This window comes from Euphorbia lathyris, chromosome 7 (genome assembly GCF_963576675.1).
Source record: "Euphorbia lathyris chromosome 7, ddEupLath1.1, whole genome shotgun sequence".
In the NCBI taxonomy this organism is placed as follows: Eukaryota; Viridiplantae; Streptophyta; class Magnoliopsida; order Malpighiales; family Euphorbiaceae; genus Euphorbia; species Euphorbia lathyris.
Window position 1 is genome coordinate 57,026,817 of NC_088916.1, and position 27,188 is coordinate 57,054,004.

Genomic DNA, 27,188 nt, shown 5'->3' on the forward strand with positions numbered 1-27,188 from the left:
ACGAGGGGCAGTTAAAATCAATTCATTTGTTTTCCCCTCGAGTATTTTACATCCAGTGTCATCAAATATAACTTTTCTCCCGTTATCACATAGTTGAGCTACGCTGAGTAAGTTATATTTAAGTCCACTGACTAGGGAGACTGACTCAATAGTAGGATTACCACCAACGGTTCCTGGCCCTACTATCTTACCCTTTTTGTTGTCTCTGAAACTTACGCTTCCACCTCGTTTACGCACAAGTGTGATGAACTGAGTTTCATCACCAGTCATATGCCTCGAGCATGCGCTGTCAATGTACCACATCTTTGACTTCTCAGCACACCACAGGCTTACCTGCAATATAGCTAGTTATCTTTAGGTACCTAAGTCTTTTTGGGTCCTTGTTTGTTAGGCTCAGCAGGTAAAGCATCATATTTAAGCTTATGACGACACACTTGGACAGTGTGTCCATTTTTCCCACAGAAGTCACAGCTGACCTTCCGTTTGGGATATCTCACTGACTGGTCAGCACCCCAGTGCTGAGCATGCCAGCACACTTTTGTGGTGTGTCCTTTCTTCCCACAGAAGTCACACTGGATATTCCGCTGAGGATTCCATCTCTGCTGACTAGTACTTCGGTACTGAGTATTCAGAGGAATATTTCTTTTATTCGGAACCTTAAATTGATTCTGAATAGATGTGATGTCCTTTCTCAGTTTCTTAGAATCTGATTGGACCTTTGAGACAAACTTGTGCATAGTTTCTACGTTGCTATACAAAGTTGAGTTGTCTTGGAGAAGATATCGAAGGTCACTCAGTTTGAACTCTTTAATCTCATCACATCGCCTGCTGAGTGCTCTAACCTTCTTGTTACACTTTTTGATAAGTGTGTAGAGGTCACTCAGGGAATTTATCATTTCTGAGTAGGGGTAGTGATATTACCTCAGTTGAGTGTGCCTCATCGTCAGATGCAATGGAGGGGTCTGCATGCTCAGAAACACAAGGCTCAGCAAGCTCATCTGCCATGAAGCAGATTTTTGCTGACTCAGTGGCATCAGCTCTTGATGATGATGACTCGTCACTATCACTCCAGGTTGCCACCATTGCCTTCTTGCTTTTCTTCTTTTCCTTCCTCAAGGTAGGACAACTTGATTTGATATGGCCAGTTTGATGACATTCAAAGCATGTGATGGGCTTTGAGCTGTCCTTCTTGTACTTGCTGTCGCTAGACTCAGCTTTGTACTTGTTAAACTTCTTGTAAGGCTTCTTGGAATATTTATCATTCTTTCTGAACAGCCTTTTCATTTTTCTAGTGAACATGGCCATCTCTTCATCGTCTATTGAGCTCCCATCAGTGGAGTCAGCTTTCATGACAAGAGACTTTTGCTTCTTGTCCTCAGACTTCTCCTTCACCTCAAAGTTCTTCATTGAGATCTCATGGGTCAGCAGAGATCCAATGAGTTCATCATACTTGTAGATGGTCAAGTCTTGAGCTTCCTCAACAGCAGTTTTCTTGGCTTGCCAGCTTTTGGGAAGGCTCCTCAGTATCTTCTTGACTTGCTCTTCCTCAGTGAAGATCTTGCCAAGTCTTTTGAGCTCGTTGATTATGTTTGTGAATCTCGAGTTCATTTCAGAGATTCCTTCATCATCATTCATTTCAAACAGCTCGTACAACCTCATGTGCTGGTTCACCTTGGACTCCTTAACTTTGTTGGTCCCTTCGTAGGTGAGCTCCAGTTTCTACTAGATTTCCTGTGCTGACTCACAACCTGAAATTTTGTTGTACTCTGCAGCATCTAACGCACAGTGAAGCATGTTTATAGCCGAAGCATGGTTTTGTAGCTTCTTGAGGTCATCTTCTGTCCACTTAGTCTCAGCTTTAACAACCGTTTGGCTGTCAACAGTTTCAACAGGAACAAATGGGCCTTGGACTATAGAAAGCCATGCACTCATATTTGTTGCCTGAATGAAATTTTTCATTCTGTTCTTCTAAAAGGTGTAGTTAGACCCGAAGAACAGAGGAGGCCGAGTAATGGACAGTCCTTCAGGAAGAATCTGAGTTGTCTGATTTCCTGGGAGGAAACGAGTGCTGTTCTCAGCCATTGTGGGGATCAGCTCAAGATAGTTATATCTTGCTCAGTGAGCTTTTAAGCTCTTATACCACTTGTTGGTCCCGTATAACGTGACAAGATTAGTTCCAGTGGGGGGATAGGAACTATTTAAAATTTTGTCCGTTAAGGCTGACTTCTTTTCTTTTGAGAAAAGGTTTACACAGCGGCGCTAAGTAGTTTTAAGACACAAGCTTAGTCAACTGGTGACTAAGTCTGCTTCTTTCCTTGAGTCAGGAGATAGCACTTAAGTCTCTTCCTGAACTCAGCTTCTTAGTGCACTCAACTCAGCGTGAGTTCGTTACTTAGTCAGTTTTATACCAAGCAATATATAAAGGAGTTTAAAGGTTAGAAATATGTTACTCAGCAGACATATCCTGGTTCGGCCTCTCCGCCTACATCCAGTCCCCGGAACTCGTTCCGAGCTTTTTGAATCCTCTACTGAGCTCTTTAAAGGTAGAGCATGAAACCTTTTACAAAAGAAGCTGAGTATACAAAAGTACCTTCCTCTATTCCTCTACTCACTTCTATAACTACCGCTGAGTACTATAACCGAGTACTCAGCTTCTCCTTTCTATTCTTCTAGAAATGATAAGTGTTTGTCCTAAACAACAATTGCTAAGACACCTTAGATGAATAAAATCACTCTAGACTTTTACACAATGATTGGAATTGGTGTAAGATTTGTTTTGCTTTTCTCACAGAACTTCAAGTATGAATTTGGTCAGCGTTTCGACTTGATTGAAGATCTGCATGGAATGAAGCATTTGAGAGGCCTATTTATAGTGACACTTCAAGCACCGGTGATTTCGAATTTCGAAATAACCGTTGGAGTCAAACGGCTTCCTGTCGCTTTCACTCAGTACGTGCTCAGCGTCTTCGGCCAATCATATTCTTGTATCTTCTGTCTTCGTCAGTGCTCAGCAGCTTTTCGTTAGATGAAACAGAATGTTCCCACATTTATGGCAAAGTCTTCCAGACAGCTTCCTGCGCCTTCTGAGCTTTACCCAAAGTAGAAATACTTTGTCTCCAAGTTCATTCTGTTCTGCCGCTGACCTGACTACCTTGTCGCTCAACTCAGCAGCTTCGTCTTGAAGCTATTTGGTCGAAGGCTTCTCGATCTTTCTTGTTGCTGGGCTAACGCCTTACTCAGTACGACGGCGTTTTGAGTCTTCTTGGGCCATGAGGCTTTGATCTATTGACTTGGGCTTGACTTCCTCTTTTGGGCCTTTGGGCCATTTATCTTAATGTCTTATAAATCAAATAACTCAACATTGAACAAACACATTAGTATGAATAAATCAAAGCATTTAAATTTAATGTGTTGGAATATTTTTATCATTCACATAAATAATTTTGTCAAATCAAAATCATGTGGAAAGGTGTTTCAACAAACTATAGGTGTGTAATAGGTTTTTAAAACCAACTATAGGTATGTGATAGATTATTTTAAAAGTTTAGGGTGCCAATAGGTAAAACATGCCTTAAGTTCAATGGTGTAAATATGCATTAAGCACCATTTTATTTGTTTGCTTTTAAAGGCTTAATTTCCTTTCTTCAACATGCTCTCATATTTGTTTTCTTTTTACTTGCTGTTTTTTTTTTCTCTTTTATTTTGTTTTTCAAAATCCAATTTATTTCAGCTATCACATGAAATATAAGACTATAAAAATATATCATTATGTAAATCTCAGAACACTTAAGTATAATATATATATTTTATTGAAACTTGAATTATAATATTAACAAACGTTTCGCATTACCCTATTTTGGATATTTACTATTAGATCTAAACTTATTAAAATTTTAAATTGAAGGTTCTAAACATTCTAAGCCTTAGATTTAATAAGTCGAGATCTAAAGGTGAATAATCAAATTTATTTATTTGGGGCAAAAAGCATGATTAAGCCCCTAAACTTTACATGTTTTAAGGATCAAGCCCCTGATCAATTATTTTTCCATATTGAGCCATTGACCATTGATTTTGTTATGGATTTGACCCTTATTTAACTTTTCCGTCGAGTTTAGGAGATGAGAAGATCGATTTGGCGATTCTAATGTTGAAAATCACAAAATTGGAGAGGAGAAAATCGAGTTTGGAAGAATATAGTGGAAATTAATTTCTATAATTTCGTTTTAGTTTTTAATTTTTATCTCTCCTAATCAAGGGATTCTTATTTTTATTTGTCCATGTCAACAAGATGAATCCCCCTAACGATAAATGCAGTCCAAACTCGAAAAAGTTAAATAAGGGCCTAAGCCATAATAGAATCAAAGATCAAGGGTTCAATGTGGAAAAATAAATAACCACGGGCTTAATCCTTAAAACAGTCAAAGTTCAGGGGCTTAATTATGCTTTTTGCCTTTATTTGGTCATTCAAGATCCAATGAACACTACTAATAATATTAATTGTCTACTTTTACATAAATGAGCTCCTTAATTTCATCGTAATTTTTGGATTGTCGGGTTTTTAAGTTCAAATATTTATTTGGTTGATTAGACATTTTGAGTGGAGAAAGCCTTCGTATTTTTAGTTATTATATATCTATTGTAACTAGAAAAATAACTAAATTACCACCAATCACGTGGTTCAAGTGGTTAAAATACAAATCAATTTAATAAAAATTATCAACTTATTTTTTCCCAAAGCGAAACAAGGGTATCTTTCTAGTTTGGGATAAAAAAGATATGATTTTTGTAGTAACATTCCGATTGCTAATGAATCACATGTTCATCTTTGTCTGTGGCTGTAGACAAAAATAATTGAACCACTCAATTGCATGTATAGTGAATAACTTATCCAATTCCTACTTTCATCTGCATGTCTTATTGCACTTTCATTGGGTTGAAGACACTTTCATCTAACTATTTAAAGATTCAGCAACATTGCTATTTAGGGGTTCTAAGGCACTTGTTACAACTAAAATTGCAGGCGAACTTATGAAAAATAAAGATGCACAAATTGCACTACAAGACCTCATCCTAGTAAAACAAAAATTCACTTAAGATAAAAATGTAAACTTCAATTGTGCAAATTGATTCAAACCAGGTCAAAAGTTGTTAAAGTATGTTTTGAATTCTATTTAGGTTAATGAGAATCTTCCTACAAAAATGATTATATACATCTTGTGCTGCTGGCAGTTTCAGATTTAAAAATCATCTTCTCGAACTTATATACATCTTGAGAGCCATGAATTATCATTCATGTTATTGAGATACCAACAATGATTCAATGTTTATGTACTGTTTCCTCCTGTACAGAAAGCTCTTCTTCGCCAGGAAAATCTCTTTTTCTACAATGGACATAAAGACAATTTGAATCCATTAATAAGGACAACCTTTTCAACATTAATCTGCACCAAAATTGAGATAAAAAATGATTTCAAGTCACCTGATATCTGGCCTCCTTTTGCCTATCCATATATGCAAGAAGCTCTTCTTGTCTTATTAAAGCTTCATGCAAAGCCTGCAAGAGAAGAAGCATAAGCAGTGATCTCAGACCACATATTGAAGGCATGAATGAAGGGTATGAAATAGAGAAGTAATCACCTTTTTTGTAGTAATCAACTCTGCTTCTAATGCATCAACTCGACAAACAGCAGCATTTAGCAACTCCTCTTTCTCACAAGGCATCTGAAGAGGCTTCATATGCAGCATCTCAACCTTCTGTTCAAGATCACCTAGCCTTTTCAACACAGATGAGACAATGTCTGCCTGTGTAAGTTCTGGAGAAGGAGAAGGGGGGGGCGGAACTCCTCGAGTATTGGTACGAAAAGTTGGATCAGAAGCGTCACGAGAAGAATCGGAGGTAGGGTTTTCATTATTCAACCAAATTGAAGAACGGATGAAAGAAAAGAATGCTACAAGTAATGCACTGAACAGCGCCCAAACACGACCAAGGATTCCTTGAAGAGGCTTTTCCACAAATGGCAGAGGTGGACCTGCAGTTAATTTCATCAAAACAACTCAATAAGATTGTAGACTTGTAGTGAATTAACATATAGCAATAACAGTTTATTGATAATATCGAAACCCACAAGAAAGTGCAATGCCAAGAGACTAACAATTCTAAAACCACCCTAATAAATCTGAACAAGTTTTTCCCATCTTTCTGAGCCAGAGATAATTCAATTATGACCTACACTACACTCTAACATGGATCCTCTTTCTGCTTTGTTTTCCCTGCTGTTGTCAGCCTAAGAAAACAACAACTCGGGGATATAGATGCATAATATTCGTTTGAAGATGTTTCTTCTAATTTTTCTCTCTTCACATGATCTCAGATAGTTGCAACTGGCAATGAATTCTCGTAAAATCGGAGATAGTATTCGTTTGGTCCGATGCTCTTATCCTGCTTTTCATGCATGCTGTGATATGTCATGTTTAACATTCTGATTAGCTAGATTAACATGAGTACTGAATTTAAGGAGCTAAAACTGCAGACTAGCTCTCAGATCTGCCTAACAACGTTTTGAACTGCTGCCATATTATTTGGTCCTATAACTATTGACAAAACAAGTTGGTTGCTTTCTGCAACATCCATAATCTTGCAGTATTTATTTTGTGGGTTCATGAATTCTGGAATTAAATATGACTAAGTTTATGACACTATCCTTAATCTTGCAGTTAGAGGTCTCTTTGAAGAGCAAAGTTAGATATTTCATTTCATTTTAATACCATAACATCCTGGCAAAGCTTCATTGTACCTTAAGGCTAGTAACTCTTTCCTTTACTTATTAGAGCCCCAATTGGCTTTCACAACATCAAAACTTAGAAAAACCACTACCACTAATTCGCACCTCGTTGCAAAGTATGATACATTTTCTATCAAAAGTCCATGATTGCACAGAAAGCAGATTTTCTCCACATAATAAAGCTGACAAATGACTGCCAGTATATGCAAAGTGTAATTTCAGCAGCACAAAAAAACTTTTTAACCTCTTGAAGTGTATTGAGCTTGAATAGACGCTTGTATGTTACATCCACCATCCACAGTCTTGCCAATCATGGGAGCATATTCATCACCACATTCTGAGAAGCATCTAGCAGCATTTTCCTTACCAAACGCCCTAGCCTGCATAAACATCCAATCATATTGCCAATGAGTTTGATTTCAGAGAGAGATCAGATCAGCACTTCAGCAGTATATTGCGAGTGCCACTTGGATTTAATCTCATTACTGGTATATATTTTATGGACCCAACAAGTTCCAGTCTTCTCAATTTCACAAATATCTACTTACTCTTCATACAAACTCGTCCGTAGAATACAAACAAACAAGAATATCAGTGTCATATCATAATGAGATTTTCTTTTTCGATTTTTAAGTAGCAACAAAATAGCAAAATAGGTTATGAGTATTCATCATTCAAACAATAATACACAAAGTAGAAGAAAATAAAGCTGCAGCACAATCTGGCAAGAGAAACTTAGCCCTTCAAAAGAAACCGCAAGCTGCCTATAGCATCTACATATGTGTGATTGCCAGTAAAAGGACACTTACTTCTTCAGGGACAGGAGTCAAACTCGGAAGCAAATAACTCCTAGTTGGTTTAGGAGACACCACATCTTCCACTTCGGATCCAGACTCTGCAGATGTATCACTAGTTTTTATCTGACATGCAAGAAATAAGTCTCATGTCAAAAAAAAAAAAAATGAGTGAAACTTCATGTTGTTAAAGACTTAATCATTGCGGTGCAAGAGTCTAATGAACAATAACACTGAAACTGATAATATTTGAGTGGAAAATAGAGCTTCACCATTGAGAACCATCTGCATCAGGGCAGACAGTCATGTAGGTACAACACTATAGAAGAAGAAATCGAGATGATAGAAAAGCTAGAAACAGAACAAAAAATAATTTCAGATCACCGACCTTTAAAATGTTTTCATCTTTCCATGGCCCCTTATCAGATCTCATACAACCACCCTCAGCAGCACAAGTACAGGAACCGCCCAGAAAATCAGGCAACTCACTAGACAAGTTCAGAGATATTTCAAAAGTTTAGACAGTTGAAGTAATTGCAAAGGGGAAAAAAAGGAAAAGAAAAAACAGAAAACACAAAGTCATATTTTAATTTACCTTTTATCTATTATTTCAAGCAACTTGTTATGGTACTTGTTGCCTAGAACCTGAGATTCAATTGTAACATTAGTAAATCCTACAATTTTCTCTTTCATTAGCTGAAAATAGTAGACAACTGGGAATTAGAAAACATTACTGACATGAATCTTGCTAACTGTTTGAGAATCCAGAAAAGATTTGACAGAGTTCCAGAGCAGCTTAAAACCAGGACCAGCATTTATTATAAACATTCGGCTGAGAGTCTGCAAAATTCGACATTGTAGATGTTGTGATGATGTTATGGTCCCGAGTTAGTGATCTAGTTATGGGTCTAGAACCAGGTAACTCTACCTTCTTCTTCTTAGGTTTTCTGCCTTTAGAACCTATGATTCTAAATATTGAGGATCAATTAAAGAGAGAACCTCAGATCTCTGAATTTTACTTGATGAAATGGAACTTAGGTATTCTTCCTTTGTTCATCTGCATTTAATTCAACCCAAAACACACATAACTGCTTGTTTACAGTTATTACAAGGAAACTGCTTATTTACAGTTATTATAAAGAAACTGCCTGCAAACTGAAATATAGACACAAATAACTGAAAATTAATTAACAAACTTCTTCTTTCTGCCATGTGAGAACTGTTTATAAACTTGCAAAGGTTTGGGTTGCTTTGGATCCATAACATCACTCTCCTCCTCGAAAACGAGCTTGTCCCCAAGCGAGAAGTTAGGGAATTGTTGAGTCATATGAACAACATCCTCCCAAGAAGCATCCGCTGGAGATAAAACCATTGAAATGCAAAAAACATGTACTCTGTATCCACTCTCCATTTGCCACTGTAACAACAATATTTTTCTTCCAATTTTGCGGCTTCAAACCCAAAGAATCTGCCAGCGTTACATCCAAAAAATTATGAGTGCGGCCGAAATCGAATAAAATGGAGAGGGTGATTGCTCAAAGAACCCTTAACCTGCATCATGGTTTCCAGTAATGGCGTGGATGGAAACCTTAGGTTCTTCAATCGGTTGTACCCCTTCTGTTTCTTCCGCTTCAAATTCCGATTCCTCTAATCCTTCAATCCAAAATAATTTCTTATATCGGTGTGCCGGTGAGAATCGTTCATCACAATTAAAGCACAAATTCTTGGCCCTCCTTTCTTCCATTTCTGCCTTGGATAACTTCTTGAAATACCCAGATGGATGGGGTTCCTGTTTCACTGGAACTGAATCAGGCTGATGTTGGGAAGAAAAAATCGGTTTTTGTTGCCAATACTTCCTCCGCTCATACAACCTGGCGTAATTCATCGCTGCAGTAAGGGTAGTAGGTTCATGCAATTCGACTTCGACTGCTATATATTCTTGCAACCCACTAATAAAAATCTGAATTTCCTGTGTAGGAGACAAACTCGTGGTTCGCGCCGATAACTGTTCAAACTTGCGCTGATAAGCCTCCACAGAACTAGTCTAGCGCAATTTCGACAATTCCTCCAAATTGTTGCCATGAGATATGGGACCAAAACGAAGATGACAGAGATTTTTGAATTCATCCCACTGCAAATTCGGTTTGTCCCTGTCCAATTTCAGGAACCAAAATTGGGCGTCTCCATCCAAATGTGCGGCTACCGTTCCGATCCTCTCCTCTTCCGGAATGTTTTGGTGGCGAAAATAGTAATCGCAGCGACTTAACCAAGGAAGTGGGTCTTCGATTTTGGGTTTGCGTGAAGTTCCTGTACTTCTATTCTGATCACGATCTCTGTGACCTCTGTTAGCACTGGTCTCTTCATTGTAGCGTCCCTCGGAGCGAGCTGAAGCTGAAGCGACCTCGTTTGCCAAGTCGTTTAATCTAGCCTCCTGTCGTGCCTGATTTGCCTCTTGTCTCGCTTGATCTTCCTGATATCGTGCCATGAAGGCTTCGAATTGTTGTTGTAATCCCCTTATGTCGCCCAAAACTCCTGTCTCTTTCTGATACCAAGTTGTTATGGTCCCGAGTTAGTGATCTAGTTATGGGTCTAGAACCAGGTAACTCTACCTTCTTCTTCTTAGGTTTTCTGCCTTTAGAACCTATGATTCTAAATATTGAGCATCAATTAAAGAGAGAACCTCAGATCTCTGAATTTTACTTGATGAAATGGAACTTAGGTATTCTTCCTTTGTTCATCTGCATTTAATTCAACCCAAAACACACATAACTGTTTGTTTACAGTTATTACAAGGAAACTGCTTATTTACAGTTGTTATAAAGAAACTGCCTGCAAACTGAAATATAGATACAAATAACTGAAAATTAATTAACAAACTTCTTCTTTCTGCCATGTGAGAACTGTTTATAAACTTGCAAAGGTTTGGGTTGCTTTGGATCCATAACATCACTCTCCTCCTCGAAAACGAGCTTGTCCCCAAGCGAGAAGTTAGGGAATTGTTGAGTCATATGAACAACATCCTCCCAAGAAGCATCCGCTGGAGATAAAACCATTAAAATGCAAAAAACATGTACTCTGTATCCACTCTCCATTGGCCACTGTAACAACAATATTTTTCTTCCAATTTTGCAGCTTCAAACCCAAAGAATCTGCCAGCGTTACATCCAAAAAATTATGAGTGCGGCCGAAATCGATTAAAATGGAGAGGGTGATTGCTCAAAGAACCCTTAACCTGCATCATGGTTTCCAGTAATGGCATGGATGGAAACCTTAGGTTCTTCAATCGGTTGTACCCCTTCTGTTTCTTCCGCTTCAAATTCCGATTCCTCTAATCCTTCAAAGCTAATCTCTTCCCCGGTAAAACAACTTTTTATTTCCACCTTTCTCCCCCATTTTCCGCCCTCTCCCGTAAAGCGACTAAGTCCCAAAGTCTTTCCAACCAACTTCAATTGTGAGGCATCCTTTTCTTAATAGACTGATCCGGGCGAGAGATGCCGGTTCTCCGGTGCAGATGAAGAAGATGGTGTAATCCAAAATAATTTCTTACATCGGTGTGCCGGTTAGAATCGTTCATCACAATTAAAGCACAAATTCTTGGCCCTCCTTTCTTCCATTTCTGCCTTGGATAACTTCTTGAAATACCCAGATGGATGGGGTTCCTGTTTCACTGGAACTGAATCAGGCTAATATTGGGAAGAAAAAATCGGTTTTTGTTGCCAATACTTCCTCCACTCATACAACCTGGCGTAATTCATCGCTGCAGTAAGGGTAGTAGGTTCATGCAATTCGACTTCGACTGCTATATATTCTTGCAACCCACTAATAAAAATCTGAATTTCCTATGTAGGAGACAAACTCGTGGTTCGCGCCGATAACTGTTCAAACTTGCGCTGATAAGCCTCCACAGAACTAGTCTGTCGCAATTTCGACAATTCCTCCAAATTGTTGCCATGAGATATGGGACCAAAACGAAGATGAAAGAGGTTTTTGAATTCATCCCACTGCAAATTCGGTTTGTCCCTGTCTAATTTCAGGAACCAAAATTGGGCGTCTCCATCCAAATGTGCGGCTACCGTTCCGATCCTCTCCTCTTCCGGAATGTTTTGGTGGCGAAAATAGTAATCGCAGCGACTCAACTAAGGAAGTGGGTCTTCGATTTTGGGTTTGCGCGAAGTTCCTGTACTTCTATTCTGATCACGATCTCTGTGACCTCTGTTAGCACTGGTCTCTTCATTGTAGCGTCCCTCGGAGCGAGCTGAAGCTGAAGCGACCTCGTTTGCCAAGTCGTTTAATCTAGCCTCCTGTCGTGCCTGATTTGCCTCTTGTCTCGCTTGATCTTCCTGATATCGTGCCATGAAGGCTTCGAATTGTTGTTGTAATCCCCTTATGTCGCCCAAAACTCCTGTCTCTTTCTGATACCAAGTTGTTATGGTCCCGAGTTAGTGATCTAGTTATGGGTCTAGAACCAGGTAACTCTACCTTCTTCTTCTTAGGTTTTCTGCCTTTAGAACCTATGATTCTAAATATTGAGGATCAATTAAAGAGAGAACCTCAGATCTCTGAATTTTACTTGATGAAATGGAACTTAGGTATTCTTCCTTTGTTCATCTACATTTAATTCAACCCAAAACACACATAACTGCTTGTTTACAGTTATTACAAGGAAACTGCTTATTTACAGTTATTTTAAAGAAACTGCCTGCAAACTGAAATATAGACACAAATAATTGAAAATTAATTAACAAACTTCTTCTTTCTGCCATGTGAGAACTGTTTATAAACTTGCAAAGGTTTGGGTTGCTTTGGATCCATAACATCACTCTCCTCCTCGAAAACGAGCTTGTCCCCAAGCGAGAAGTTAGGGAATTGTTGAGTCATATGAACAACATCCTCCCAAGAAGCATCCGCTGGAGATAAAACCATTGAAATGCAAAAAACATGTACTCTGTATCCACTCTCCATTTGCCACTGTAACAACAATATTTTTCTTCCAATTTTGCGGCTTCAAACCCAAAGAATCTGCCAGCGTTACATCCAAAAAATTATGAGTGCGGCCGAAATCGATTAAAATGGAGAGGGTGATTGCTCAAAGAACCCTTAACCTGCATCATGGTTTCCAGTAATGGCGTGGATGGAAACCTTTGGTTCTTCAATCGGTTGTACCCCTTCTGTTTCTTCCGCTTCAAATTCTGATTCCTCTAATCCTTCAATCCAAAATAATTTCTTATATCGGTGTGCCGGTGAGAATCGTTCATCACAATTAAAGCACAAATTCTTGGCCCTCCTTTCTTCCAATTCTGCCTTGGATAACTTCTTGAAATACCCAGATGGATGGGGTTCCTGTTTCACTGGAACTGAATCAGGCTGATGTTGGGAAGAAAAAATCGGTTTTTGTTGCCAATACTTCCTCCGCTCATACAACCTGGCGTAATTCATCGCTGCAGTAAGGGTAGTAGGTTCATGCAATTCGACTTCGACTGCTATATATTCTTGCAACCCACTAATAAAAATCTGAATTTCCTGTGTAGGAGACAAACTCGTGGTTCGCGCCGATAACTGTTCAAACTTGCGCTGATAAGCCTCCACAGAACTAGTCTGGCGCAATTTAGACAATTCCTCCAAATTGTTGCCATGAGATATGGGACCAAAACGAAGATGACAGAGGTTTTTGAATTCATCCCACTGCAAATTCGGTTTGTCCCTGTCCAATTTCAGGAACCAAAATTGGGCGTCTCCATCCAAATGTGCGGCTACCATTCCGATCCTCTCCTCTTCCGGAATGTTTTGGTGGAGAAAATAGTAATCGCAGCGACTCAACCAAGGAAGTGGGTCTTCGATTTTGGGTTTGCGCGAAGTTCCTGTACTTCTATTCTGATCACGATCTCTGTGACCTCTGTTAGCACTGGTCTCTTTATTGTAGCGTCCCTCGGAGCGAGCTGAAGCTGAAGCGACCTCGTTTGCCAAGTCGTTTAATCTAGCCTCCTGTCGTGCCTGATTTGCCTCTTGTCTCGCTTGATCTTCCTGATATCGTTCCATGAAGGCTTCGAATTGTTGTTGTAATCCCCTTATGTCGCCCAAAACTCCTGTCTCTTTCTGATACCAAGTTGTTATGGTCCCGAGTTAGTGATCTAGTTATGGGTCTAGAACCAGGTAACTCTACCTTCTTCTTCTTAGGTTTTCTGCCTTTAGAACCTATGATTCTAAATATTGAGGATCAATTAAAGAGAGAACCTCAGATCTCTGAATTTTACTTGATGAAATGGAACTTAGGTATTCTTCCTTTGTTCATCTGCATTTAATTCAACCCAAAACACACATAACTGTTTGTTTACAGTTATTACAAGGAAACTGCTTATTTACAGTTGTTATAAAGAAACTGCCTGCAAACTGAAATATAGACACAAATAACTGAAAATTAATTAACAAACTTCTTCTTTCTGCCATGTGAGAACTGTTTATAAACTTGCAAAGGTTTGGGTTGCTTTGGATCCATAACATCACTCTCCTCCTCGAAAACGAGCTTGTCCCCAAGCGAGAAGTTAGGGAATTGTTGAGTCATATGAACAACATCCTCCCAAGAAGCATCCGCTGGAGATAAAACCATTGAAATGCAAAAAACATGTACTCTGTATCCACTCTCCATTTGCCACTGTAACAACAATATTTTTCTTCCAATTTTGCGGCTTCAAACCCAAAGAATCTGCCAGCGTTACATCCAAAAAATTATGAGTGCGGCCGAAATCCATTAAAATGGAGAGGGTGATTGCTCAAAGAACCCTTAACCTGCATCATGGTTTCCAGTAATGGCGTGGATGGAAACCTTTGGTTCTTCAATCGGTTGTACCCCTTCTGTTTCTTCCGCTTCAAATTCCGATTCCTCTAATCCTTCAATCCAAAATAATTTCTTATATCGGTGTGCCGGTGAGAATCGTTCATCACAATTAAAGCACAAATTCTTGGCCCTCCTTTCTTCCAATTCTGCCTTGGATAACTTCTTGAAATACCCAGATGGATGGGGTTCCTGTTTCACTGGAACTGAATCAGGCTGATGTTGGGAAGAAAAAATCGGTTTTTGTTGCCAATACTTCCTCCGCTCATACAACCTGGCGTAATTCATCGCTGCAGTAAGGGTAGTAGGTTCATGCAATTCGACTTCGACTGCTATATATTCTTGCAACCCACTAATAAAAATCTGAATTTCCTGTGTAGGAGACAAACTCGTGGTTCGCGCCGATAACTGTTCAAACTTGCGCTGATAAGCCTCCACAGAACTAGTCTGGCGCAATTTAGACAATTCCTCCAAATTGTTGCCATGAGATATGGGACCAAAACGAAGATGACAGAGGTTTTTGAATTCATCCCACTGCAAATTCGGTTTGTCCCTGTCCAATTTCAGGAACCAAAATTGGGCGTCTCCATCCAAATGTGCGGCTACCATTCCGATCCTCTCCTCTTCCGGAATGTTTTGGTGGAGAAAATAGTAATCGCAGCGACTCAACCAAGGAAGTGGGTCTTCGATTTTGGGTTTGCGCGAAGTTCCTGTACTTCTATTCTGATCACGATCTCTGTGACCTCTGTTAGCACTGGTCTCTTTATTGTAGCGTCCCTCGGAGCGAGCTGAAGCTGAAGCGACCTCGTTTGCCAAGTCGTTTAATCTAGCCTCCTGTCGTGCCTGATTTGCCTCTTGTCTCGCTTGATCTTCCTGATATCGTTCCATGAAGGCTTCGAATTGTTGTTGTAATCCCCTTATGTCGCCCAAAACTCCTGTCTCTTTCTGATACCAAGTTGTTATGGTCCCGAGTTAGTGATCTAGTTATGGGTCTAGAACCAGGTAACTCTACCTTCTTCTTCTTAGGTTTTCTGCCTTTAGAACCTATGATTCTAAATATTGAGGATCAATTAAAGAGAGAACCTCAGATCTCTGAATTTTACTTGATGAAATGGAACTTAGGTATTCTTCCTTTGTTCATCTGCATTTAATTCAACCCAAAACACACATAACTGTTTGTTTACAGTTATTACAAGGAAACTGCTTATTTACAGTTGTTATAAAGAAACTGCCTGCAAACTGAAATATAGACACAAATAACTGAAAATTAATTAACAAACTTCTTCTTTCTGCCATGTGAGAACTGTTTATAAACTTGCAAAGGTTTGGGTTGCTTTGGATCCATAACATCACTCTCCTCCTCGAAAACGAGCTTGTCCCCAAGCGAGAAGTTAGGGAATTGTTGAGTCATATGAACAACATCCTCCCAAGAAGCATCCGCTGGAGATAAAACCATTGAAATGCAAAAAACATGTACTCTGTATCCACTCTCCATTTGCCACTGTAACAACAATATTTTTCTTCCAATTTTGCGGCTTCAAACCCAAAGAATCTGCCAGCGTTACATCCAAAAAATTATGAGTGCGGCCGAAATCCATTAAAATGGAGAGGGTGATTGCTCAAAGAACCCTTAACCTGCATCATGGTTTCCAGTAATGGCGTGGATGGAAACCTTTGGTTCTTCAATCGGTTGTACCCCTTCTGTTTCTTCCGCTTCAAATTCCGATTCCTCTAATCCTTCAATCCAAAATAATTTCTTATATCGGTGTGCCGGTGAGAATCGTTCATCACAATTAAAGCACAAATTCTTGGCCCTCCTTTCTTCCAATTCTGCCTTGGATAACTTCTTGAAATACCCAGATGGATGGGGTTCCTGTTTCACTGGAACTGAATCAGGCTGATGTTGGGAAGAAAAAATCGGTTTTTGTTGCCAATACTTCCTCCGCTCATACAACCTGGCGTAATTCATCGCTGCAGTAAGGGTAGTAGGTTCATGCAATTCGACTTCGACTGCTATATATTCTTGCAACCCACTAATAAAAATCTGAATTTCCTGTGTAGGAGACAAACTCGTGGTTCGCGCCGATAACTGTTCAAACTTGCGCTGATAAGCCTCCACAGAACTAGTCTGGCGCAATTTAGACAATTCCTCCAAATTGTTGCCATGAGATATGGGACCAAAACGAAGATGACAGAGGTTTTTGAATTCATCCCACTGCAAATTCGGTTTGTCCCTGTCCAATTTCAGGAACCAAAATTGGGCGTCTCCATCCAAATGTGCGGCTACCATTCCGATCCTCTCCTCTTCCGGAATGTTTTGGTGGAGAAAATAGTAATCGCAGCGACTCAACCAAGGAAGTGGGTCTTCGATTTTGGGTTTGCGCGAAGTTCCTGTACTTCTATTCTGATCACGATCTCTGTGACCTCTGTTAGCACTGGTCTCTTTATTGTAGCGTCCCTCGGAGCGAGCTGAAGCTGAAGCGACCTCGTTTGCCAAGTCGTTTAATCTAGCCTCCTGTCGTGCCTGATTTGCCTCTTGTCTCGCTTGATCTTCCTGATATCGTTCCATGAAGGCTTCGAATTGTTGTTGTAATCCCCTTATGTCGCCCAAAACTCCTGTCTCTTTCTGATACCAAGTTGTTATGGTCCCGAGTTAGTGATCTAGTTATGGGTCTAGAACCAGGTAACTCTACCTTCTTCTTCTTAGGTTTTCTGCCTTTAGAACCTATGATTCTAAATATTGAGGATCAATTAAAGAGAGAACCTCAGATCTCTGAATTTTACTTGATGAAATGGAACTTAGGTATTCTTCCTTTGTTCATCTGCATTTAATTCAACCCAAAACACACATAACTGTTTGTTTACAGTTATTACAAGGAAACTGCTTATTTACAGTTGTTATAAAGAAACTGCCTGCAAACTGAAATATAGACACAAATAACTGAAAATTAATTAACAAACTTCTTCTTTCTGCCATGTGAGAACTGTTTATAAACTTGCAAAGGTTTGGGTTGCTTTGGATCCATAACATCACTCTCCTCCTCGAAAACGAGCTTGTCCCCAAGCGAGAAGTTAGGGAATTGTTGAGTCATATGAACAACATCCTCCCAAGAAGCATCCGCTGGAGATAAAACCATTAAAATGCAAAAAACATGTACTCTGTATCCACTCTCCATTGGCCACTGTAACAACAATATTTTTCTTCCAATTTTGCAGCTTCAAACCCAAAGAATCTGCCAGCGTTACATCCAAAAAATTATGAGTGCGGCCGAAATCGATTAAAATGGAGAGGGTGATTGCTCAAAGAACCCTTAACCTGCATCATGGTTTCCAGTAATGGCATGGATGGAAACCTTAGGTTCTTCAATCGGTTGTACCCCTTCTGTTTCTTCCGCTTCAAATTCCGATTCCTCTAATCCTTCAATCCAAAATAATTTCTTACATCGGTGTGCCGGTTAGAATCGTTCATCACAATTAAAGCACAAATTCTTGGCCCTCCTTTCTTCCATTTCTGCCTTGGATAACTTCTTGAAATACCCAGATGGATGGGGTTCCTGTTTCACTGGAACTGAATCAGGCTAATATTGGGAAGAAAAAATCGGTTTTTGTTGCCAATACTTCCTCCGCTCATACAACCTGGCGTAATTCATCGCTGCAGTAAGGGTAGTAGGTTCATGCAATTCGACTTCGACTGCTATATATTCTTGCAACCCACTAATAAAAAATCTGAATTTCCTATGTAGGAGACAAACTCGTGGTTCGCGCCGATAACTGTTCAAACTTGCGCTGATAAGCCTCCACAGAACTAGTCTGTCGCAATTTCGACAATTCCTCCAAATTGTTGCCATGAGATATGGGACCAAAACGAAGATGACAGAGGTTTTTGAATTCATCCCACTGCAAATTCGGTTTGTCCCTGTCCAATTTCAGGAACCAAAATTGGGCGTCTCCATCCAAATGTGCGGCTACCGTTCCGATCCTCTCCTCTTCCGGAATGTTTTGGTGGCGAAAATAGTAATCGCAGCGACTCAACTAAGGAAGTGGGTCTTCGATTTTGGGTTTGCGCGAAGTTCCTGTACTTCTATTCTAATCACGATCTCTGTGACCTCTGTTAGCACTGGTCTCTTCATTGTAGCGTCCCTCGGAGCGAGCTGAAGCTGAAGCGACCTCGTTTGCCAAGTCGTTTAATCTAGCCTCCTGTCGTGCCTGATTTGCCTCTTGTCTCGCTTGATCTTCCTGATATCGTGCCATGAAGGCTTCGAATTGTTGTTGTAATCCCCTTATGTCGCCCAAAACTCCTGTCTCTTTCTGATACCAAGTTGTTATGGTCCCGAGTTAGTGATCTAGTTATGGGTCTAGAACCAGGTAACTCTACCTTCTTCTTCTTAGGTTTTCTGCCTTTAGAACCTATGATTCTAAATATTGAGGATCAATTAAAGAGAGAACCTCAGATCTCTGAATTTTACTTGATGAAATGGAACTTAGGTATTCTTCCTTTGTTCATCTACATTTAATTCAACCCAAAACACACATAACTGCTTGTTTACAGTTATTACAAGGAAACTGCTTATTTACAGTTATTTTAAAGAAACTGCCTGCAAACTGAAATATAGACACAAATAATTGAAAATTAATTAACAAACTTCTTCTTTCTGCCATGTGAGAACTGTTTATAAACTTGCAAAGGTTTGGGTTGCTTTGGATCCATAACATCACTCTCCTCCTCGAAAACGAGCTTGTCCCCAAGCGAGAAGTTAGGGAATTGTTGAGTCATATGAACAACATCCTCCCAAGAAGCATCCGCTGGAGATAAAACCATTGAAATGCAAAAAACATGTACTCTGTATCCACTCTCCATTTGCCACTGTAACAACAATATTTTTCTTCCAATTTTGCGGCTTCAAACCCAAAGAATCTGCCAGCGTTACATCCAAAAAATTATGAGTGCGGCCGAAATCGATTAAAATGGAGAGGGTGATTGCTCAAAGAACCCTTAACCTGCATCATGGTTTCCAGTAATGGCGTGGATGGAAACCTTTGGTTCTTCAATCGGTTGTACCCCTTCTGTTTCTTCCGCTTCAAATTCCGATTCCTCTAATCCTTCAATCCAAAATAATTTCTTATATCGGTGTGCCGGTGAGAATCGTTCATCACAATTAAAGCACAAATTCTTGGCCCTCCTTTCTTCCAATTCTGCCTTGGATAACTTCTTGAAATACCCAGATGGATGGGGTTCCTGTTTCACTGGAACTGAATCAGGCTGATGTTGGGAAGAAAAAATCGGTTTTTGTTGCCAATACTTCCTCCGCTCATACAACCTGGCGTAATTCATCGCTGCAGTAAGGGTAGTAGGTTCATGCAATTCGACTTCGACTGCTATATATTCTTGCAACCCACTAATAAAAATCTGAATTTCCTGTGTAGGAGACAAACTCGTGGTTCGCGCCGATAACTGTTCAAACTTGCGCTGATAAGCCTCCACAGAACTAGTCTGGCGCAATTTAGACAATTCCTCCAAATTGTTGCCATGAGATATGGGACCAAAACGAAGATGACAGAGGTTTTTGAATTCATCCCACTGCAAATTCGGTTTGTCCCTGTCCAATTTCAGGAACCAAAATTGGGCGTCTCCATCCAAATGTGCGGCTACCATTCCGATCCTCTCCTCTTCCGGAATGTTTTGGTGGAGAAAATAGTAATCGCAGCGACTCAACCAAGGAAGTGGGTCTTCGATTTTGGGTTTGCGCGAAGTTCCTGTACTTCTATTCTGATCACGATCTCTGTGACCTCTGTTAGCACTGGTCTCTTTATTGTAGCGTCCCTCGGAGCGAGCTGAAGCTGAAGCGACCTCGTTTGCCAAGTCGTTTAATCTAGCCTCCTGTCGTGCCTGATTTGCCTCTTGTCTCGCTTGATCTTCCTGATATCGTTCCATGAAGGCTTCGAATTGTTGTTGTAATCCCCTTATGTCGCCCAAAACTCCTGTCTCTTTCTGATACCAAGTTGTTATGGTCCCGAGTTAGTGATCTAGTTATGGGTCTAGAACCAGGTAACTCTACCTTCTTCTTCTTAGGTTTTCTGCCTTTAGAACCTATGATTCTAAATATTGAGGATCAATTAAAGAGAGAACCTCAGATCTCTGAATTTTACTTGATGAAATGGAACTTAGGTATTCTTCCTTTGTTCATCTGCATTTAATTCAACCCAAAACACACATAACTGTTTGTTTACAGTTATTACAAGGAAACTGCTTATTTACAGTTGTTATAAAGAAACTGCCTGCAAACTGAAATATAGACACAAATAACTGAAAATTAATTAACAAACTTCTTCTTTCTGCCATGTGAGAACTGTTTATAAACTTGCAAAGGTTTGGGTTGCTTTGGATCCATAACATCACTCTCCTCCTCGAAAACGAGCTTGTCCCCAAGCGAGAAGTTAGGGAATTGTTGAGTCATATGAACAACATCCTCCCAAGAAGCATCCGCTGGAGATAAAACCATTGAAATGCAAAAAACATGTACTCTGTATCCACTCTCCATTTGCCACTGTAACAACAATATTTTTCTTCCAATTTTGCGGCTTCAAACCCAAAGAATCTGCCAGCGTTACATCCAAAAAATTATGAGTGCGGCCGAAATCGATTAAAATGGAGAGGGTGATTGCTCAAAGAACCCTTAACCTGCATCATGGTTTCCAGTAATGGCGTGGATGGAAACCTTTGGTTCTTCAATCGGTTGTACCCCTTCTGTTTCTTCCGCTTCAAATTCCGATTCCTCTAATCCTTCAATCCAAAATAATTTCTTATATCGGTGTGCCGGTGAGAATCGTTCATCACAATTAAAGCACAAATTCTTGGCCCTCCTTTCTTCCAATTCTGCCTTGGATAACTTCTTGAAATACCCAGATGGATGGGGTTCCTGTTTCACTGGAACTGAATCAGGCTGATGTTGGGAAGAAAAAATCGGTTTTTGTTGCCAATACTTCCTCCGCTCATACAACCTGGCGTAATTCATCGCTGCAGTAAGGGTAGTAGGTTCATGCAATTCGACTTCGACTGCTATATATTCTTGCAACCCACTAATAAAAATCTGAATTTCCTGTGTAGGAGACAAACTCGTGGTTCGCGCCGATAACTGTTCAAACTTGCGCTGATAAGCCTCCACAGAACTAGTCTGGCGCAATTTAGACAATTCCTCCAAATTGTTGCCATGAGATATGGGACCAAAACGAAGATGACAGAGGTTTTTGAATTCATCCCACTGCAAATTCGGTTTGTCCCTGTCCAATTTCAGGAACCAAAATTGGGCGTCTCCATCCAAATGTGCGGCTACCGTTCCGATCCTCTCCTCTTCCGGAATGTTTTGGTGGCGAAAATAGTAATCGCAGCGACTCAACTAAGGAAGTGGGTCTTCGATTTTGGGTTTGCGCGAAGTTCCTGTACTTCTATTCTGATCACGATCTCTGTGACCTCTGTTAGCACTGGTCTCTTCATTGTAGCGTCCCTCGGAGCGAGCTGAAGCTGAAGCGACCTCGTTTGCCAAGTCGTTTAATCTAGCCTCCTGTCGTGCCTGATTTGCCTCTTGTCTCGCTTGATCTTCCTGATATCTTGCCATGAAGGCTTCGAATTGTTGTTGTAATCCCCTTATGTCGCCCAAAACTCCTGTCTCTTTCTGATACCAAGTTGTTATGGTCCCGAGTTAGTGATCTAGTTATGGGTCTAGAACCAGGTAACTCTACCTTCTTCTTCTTAGGTTTTCTGCCTTTAGAACCTATGATTCTAAATATTGAGGATCAATTAAAGAGAGAACCTCAGATCTCTGAATTTTACTTGATGAAATGGAACTTAGGTATTCTTCCTTTGTTCATCTACATTTAATTCAACCCAAAACACACATAACTGCTTGTTTACAGTTATTACAAGGAAACTGCTTATTTACAGTTATTTTAAAGAAACTGCCTGCAAACTGAAATATAGACACAAATAATTGAAAATTAATTAACAAACTTCTTCTTTCTGCCATGTGAGAACTGTTTATAAACTTGCAAAGGTTTGGGTTGCTTTGGATCCATAACATCACTCTCCTCCTCGAAAACGAGCTTGTCCCCAAGCGAGAAGTTAGGGAATTGTTGAGTCATATGAACAACATCCTCCCAAGAAGCATCCGCTGGAGATAAAACCATTGAAATGCAAAAAACATGTACTCTGTATCCACTCTCCATTTGCCACTGTAACAACAATATTTTTCTTCCAATTTTGCGGCTTCAAACCCAAAGAATCTGCCAGCGTTACATCCAAAAAATTATGAGTGCGGCCGAAATCGATTAAAATGGAGAGGGTGATTGCTCAAAGAACCCTTAACCTGCATCATGGTTTCCAGTAATGGCGTGGATGGAAACCTTTGGTTCTTCAATCGGTTGTACCCCTTCTGTTTCTTCCGCTTCAAATTCCGATTCCTCTAATCCTTCAATCCAAAATAATTTCTTATATCGGTGTGCCGGTGAGAATCGTTCATCACAATTAAAGCACAAATTCTTGGCCCTCCTTTCTTCCAATTCTGCCTTGGATAACTTCTTGAAATACCCAGATGGATGGGGTTCCTGTTTCACTGGAACTGAATCAGGCTGATGTTGGGAAGAAAAAATCGGTTTTTGTTGCCAATACTTCCTCCGCTCATACAACCTGGCGTAATTCATCGCTGCAGTAAGGGTAGTAGGTTCATGCAATTCGACTTCGACTGCTATATATTCTTGCAACCCACTAATAAAAATCTGAATTTCCTGTGTAGGAGACAAACTCGTGGTTCGCGCCGATAACTGTTCAAACTTGCGCTGATAAGCCTCCACAGAACTAGTCTGGCGCAATTTAGACAATTCCTCCAAATTGTTGCCATGAGATATGGGACCAAAACGAAGATGACAGAGGTTTTTGAATTCATCCCACTGCAAATTCGGTTTGTCCCTGTCCAATTTCAGGAACCAAAATTGGGCGTCTCCATCCAAATGTGCGGCTACCATTCCGATCCTCTCCTCTTCCGGAATGTTTTGGTGGAGAAAATAGTAATCGCAGCGACTCAACCAAAGAAGTGGGTCTTCGATTTTGGGTTTGCGCGAAGTTCCTGTACTTCTATTCTGATCACGATCTCTGTGACCTCTGTTAGCACTGGTCTCTTTATTGTAGCGTCCCTCGGAGCGAGCTGAAGCTGAAGCGACCTCGTTTGCCAAGTCGTTTAATCTAGCCTCCTGTCGTGCCTGATTTGCCTCTTGTCTCGCTTGATCTTCCTGATATCGTTCCATGAAGGCTTCGAATTGTTGTGGTAATCCCCTTATGTCGCCCAAAACTCCTGTCTCTTTCTGATACCAAGTTTTTATGGTCCCGAGTTAGTGATCTAGTTATGGGTCTAGAACCAGGTAACTCTACCTTCTTCTTCTTAGGTTTTCTGCCTTTAGAACCTATGATTCTAAATATTGAGGATCAATTAAAGAGAGAACCTCAGATCTCTGAATTTTACTTGATGAAATGGAACTTAGGTATTCTTCCTTTGTTCATCTACATTTAATTCAACCCAAAACACACATAACTGCTTGTTTACAGTTATTACAAGGAAACTGCTTATTTACAGTTATTTTAAAGAAACTGCCTGCAAACTGAAATATAGACACAAATAATTGAAAATTAATTAACAAACTTCTTCTTTCTGCCATGTGAGAACTGTTTATAAACTTGCAAAGGTTTGGGTTGCTTTGGATCCATAACATCACTCTCCTCCTCGAAAACGAGCTTGTCCCCAAGCGAGAAGTTAGGGAATTGTTGAGTCATATGAACAACATCCTCCCAAGAAGCATCCGCTGGAGATAAAACCATTGAAATGCAAAAAACATGTACTCTGTATCCACTCTCCATTTGCCACTGTAACAACAATATTTTTCTTCCAATTTTGCGGCTTCAAACCCAAAGAATCTGCCAGCGTTACATCCAAAAAATTATGAGTGCGGCCGAAATCGATTAAAATGGAGAGGGTGATTGCTCAAAGAACCCTTAACCTGCATCATGGTTTCCAGTAATGGCGTGGATGGAAACCTTTGGTTCTTCAATCGGTTGTACCCCTTCTGTTTCTTCCGCTTCAAATTCCGATTCCTCTAATCCTTCAATCCAAAATAATTTCTTATATCGGTGTGCCGGTGAGAATCGTTCATCACAATTAAAGCACAAATTCTTGGCCCTCCTTTCTTCCAATTCTGCCTTGGATAACTTCTTGAAATACCCAGATGGATGGGGTTCCTGTTTCACTGGAACTGAATCAGGCTGATGTTGGGAAGAAAAAATCGGTTTTTGTTGCCAATACTTCCTCCGCTCATACAACCTGGCGTAATTCATCGCTGCAGTAAGGGTAGTAGGTTCATGCAATTCGACTTCGACTGGTATATATTCTTGCAACCCACTAATAAAAATCTGAATTTCCTGTGTAGGAGACAAACTCGTGGTTCGCGCCGATAACTGTTCAAACTTGCGCTGATAAGCCTCCACAGAACTAGTCTGGCGCAATTTAGACAATTCCTCCAAATTGTTGCCATGAGATATGGGACCAAAACGAAGATGACAGAGGTTTTTGAATTCATCCCACTGCAAATTCGGTTTGTCCCTGTCCAATTTCAGGAACCAAAATTGGGCGTCTCCATCCAAATGTGCGGCTACCGTTCCGATCCTCTCCTCTTCCGGAATGTTTTGGTGGCGAAAATAGTAATCGCAGCGACTCAACTAAGGAAGTGGGTCTTCGATTTTGGGTTTGCGCGAAGTTCCTGTACTTCTATTCTGATCACGATCTCTGTGACCTCTGTTAGCACTGGTCTCTTCATTGTAGCGTCCCTCGGAGCGAGCTGAAGCTGAAGCGACCTCGTTTGCCAAGTCGTTTAATCTAGCCTCCTGTCGTGCCTGATTTGCCTCTTGTCTCGCTTGATCTTCCTGATATCGTGCCATGAAGGCTTCGAATTGTTGTTGTAATCCCCTTATGTCGCCCAAAACTCCTGTCTCTTTCTGATACCAAGTTGTTATGGTCCCGAGTTAGTGATCTAGTTATGGGTCTAGAACCAGGTAACTCTACCTTCTTCTTCTTAGGTTTTCTGCCTTTAGAACCTATGATTCTAAATATTGAGGATCAATTAAAGAGAGAACCTCAGATCTCTGAATTTTACTTGATGAAATGGAACTTAGGTATTCTTCCTTTGTTCATCTACATTTAATTCAACCCAAAACACACATAACTGCTTGTTTACAGTTATTACAAGGAAACTGCTTATTTACAGTTATTTTAAAGAAACTGCCTGCAAACTGAAATATAGACACAAATAATTGAAAATTAATTAACAAACTTCTTCTTTCTGCCATGTGAGAACTGTTTATAAACTTGCAAAGGTTTGGGTTGCTTTGGATCCATAACATCACTCTCCTCCTCGAAAACGAGCTTGTCCCCAAGCGAGAAGTTAGGGAATTGTTGAGTCATATGAACAACATCCTCCCAAGAAGCATCCGCTGGAGATAAAACCATTGAAATGCAAAAAACATGTACTCTGTATCCACTCTCCATTTGCCACTGTAACAACAATATTTTTCTTCCAATTTTGCGGCTTCAAACCCAAAGAATCTGCCAGCGTTACATCCAAAAAATTATGAGTGCGGCCGAAATCGATTAAAATGGAGAGGGTGATTGCTCAAAGAACCCTTAACCTGCATCATGGTTTCCAGTAATGGCGTGGATGGAAACCTTTGGTTCTTCAATCGGTTGTACCCCTTCTGTTTCTTCCGCTTCAAATTCCGATTCCTCTAATCCTTCAATCCAAAATAATTTCTTATATCGGTGTGCCGGTGAGAATCGTTCATCACAATTAAAGCACAAATTCTTGGCCCTCCTTTCTTCCAATTCTGCCTTGGATAACTTCTTGAAATACCCAGATGGATGGGGTTCCTGTTTCACTGGAACTGAATCAGGCTGATGTTGGGAAGAAAAAATCGGTTTTTGTTGCCAATACTTCCTCCGCTCATACAACCTGGCGTAATTCATCGCTGCAGTAAGGGTAGTAGGTTCATGCAATTCGACTTCGACTGCTATATATTCTTGCAACCCACTAATAAAAATCTGAATTTCCTGTGTAGGAGACAAACTCGTGGTTCGCGCCGATAACTGTTCAAACTTGCGCTGATAAGCCTCCACAGAACTAGTCTGGCGCAATTTAGACAATTCCTCCAAATTGTTGCCATGAGATATGGGACCAAAACGAAGATGACAGAGGTTTTTGAATTCATCCCACTGCAAATTCGGTTTGTCCCTGTCCAATTTCAGGAACCAAAATTGGGCGTCTCCATCCAAATGTGCGGCTACCATTCCGATCCTCTCCTCTTCCGGAATGTTTTGGTGGAGAAAATAGTAATCGCAGCGACTCAACCAAGGAAGTGGGTCTTCGATTTTGGGTTTGCGCGAAGTTCCTGTACTTCTATTCTGATCACGATCTCTGTGACCTCTGTTAGCACTGGTCTCTTTATTGTAGCGTCCCTCGGAGCGAGCTGAAGCTGAAGCGACCTCGTTTGCCAAGTCGTTTAATCTAGCCTCCTGTCGTGCCTGATTTGCCTCTTGTCTCGCTTGATCTTCCTGATATCGTTCCATGAAGGCTTCGAATTGTTGTGGTAATCCCCTTATGTCGCCCAAAACTCCTGTCTCTTTCTGATACCAAGTTGTTATGGTCCCGAGTTAGTGATCTAGTTATGGGTCTAGAACCAGGTAACTCTACCTT

General features: G+C 40.3%; 1 pseudogene; it reads right to left on the reverse strand.

Annotated features, from left to right (window-relative positions):
* Window positions 1–5,128: 5,128 nt before the first annotated feature.
* The window catches only part of LOC136235913 (phosphatidylinositol/phosphatidylcholine transfer protein SFH8-like), an 89,143-nt pseudogene continuing 67,083 nt past the window's right edge, over window positions 5,129–27,188 (reverse strand).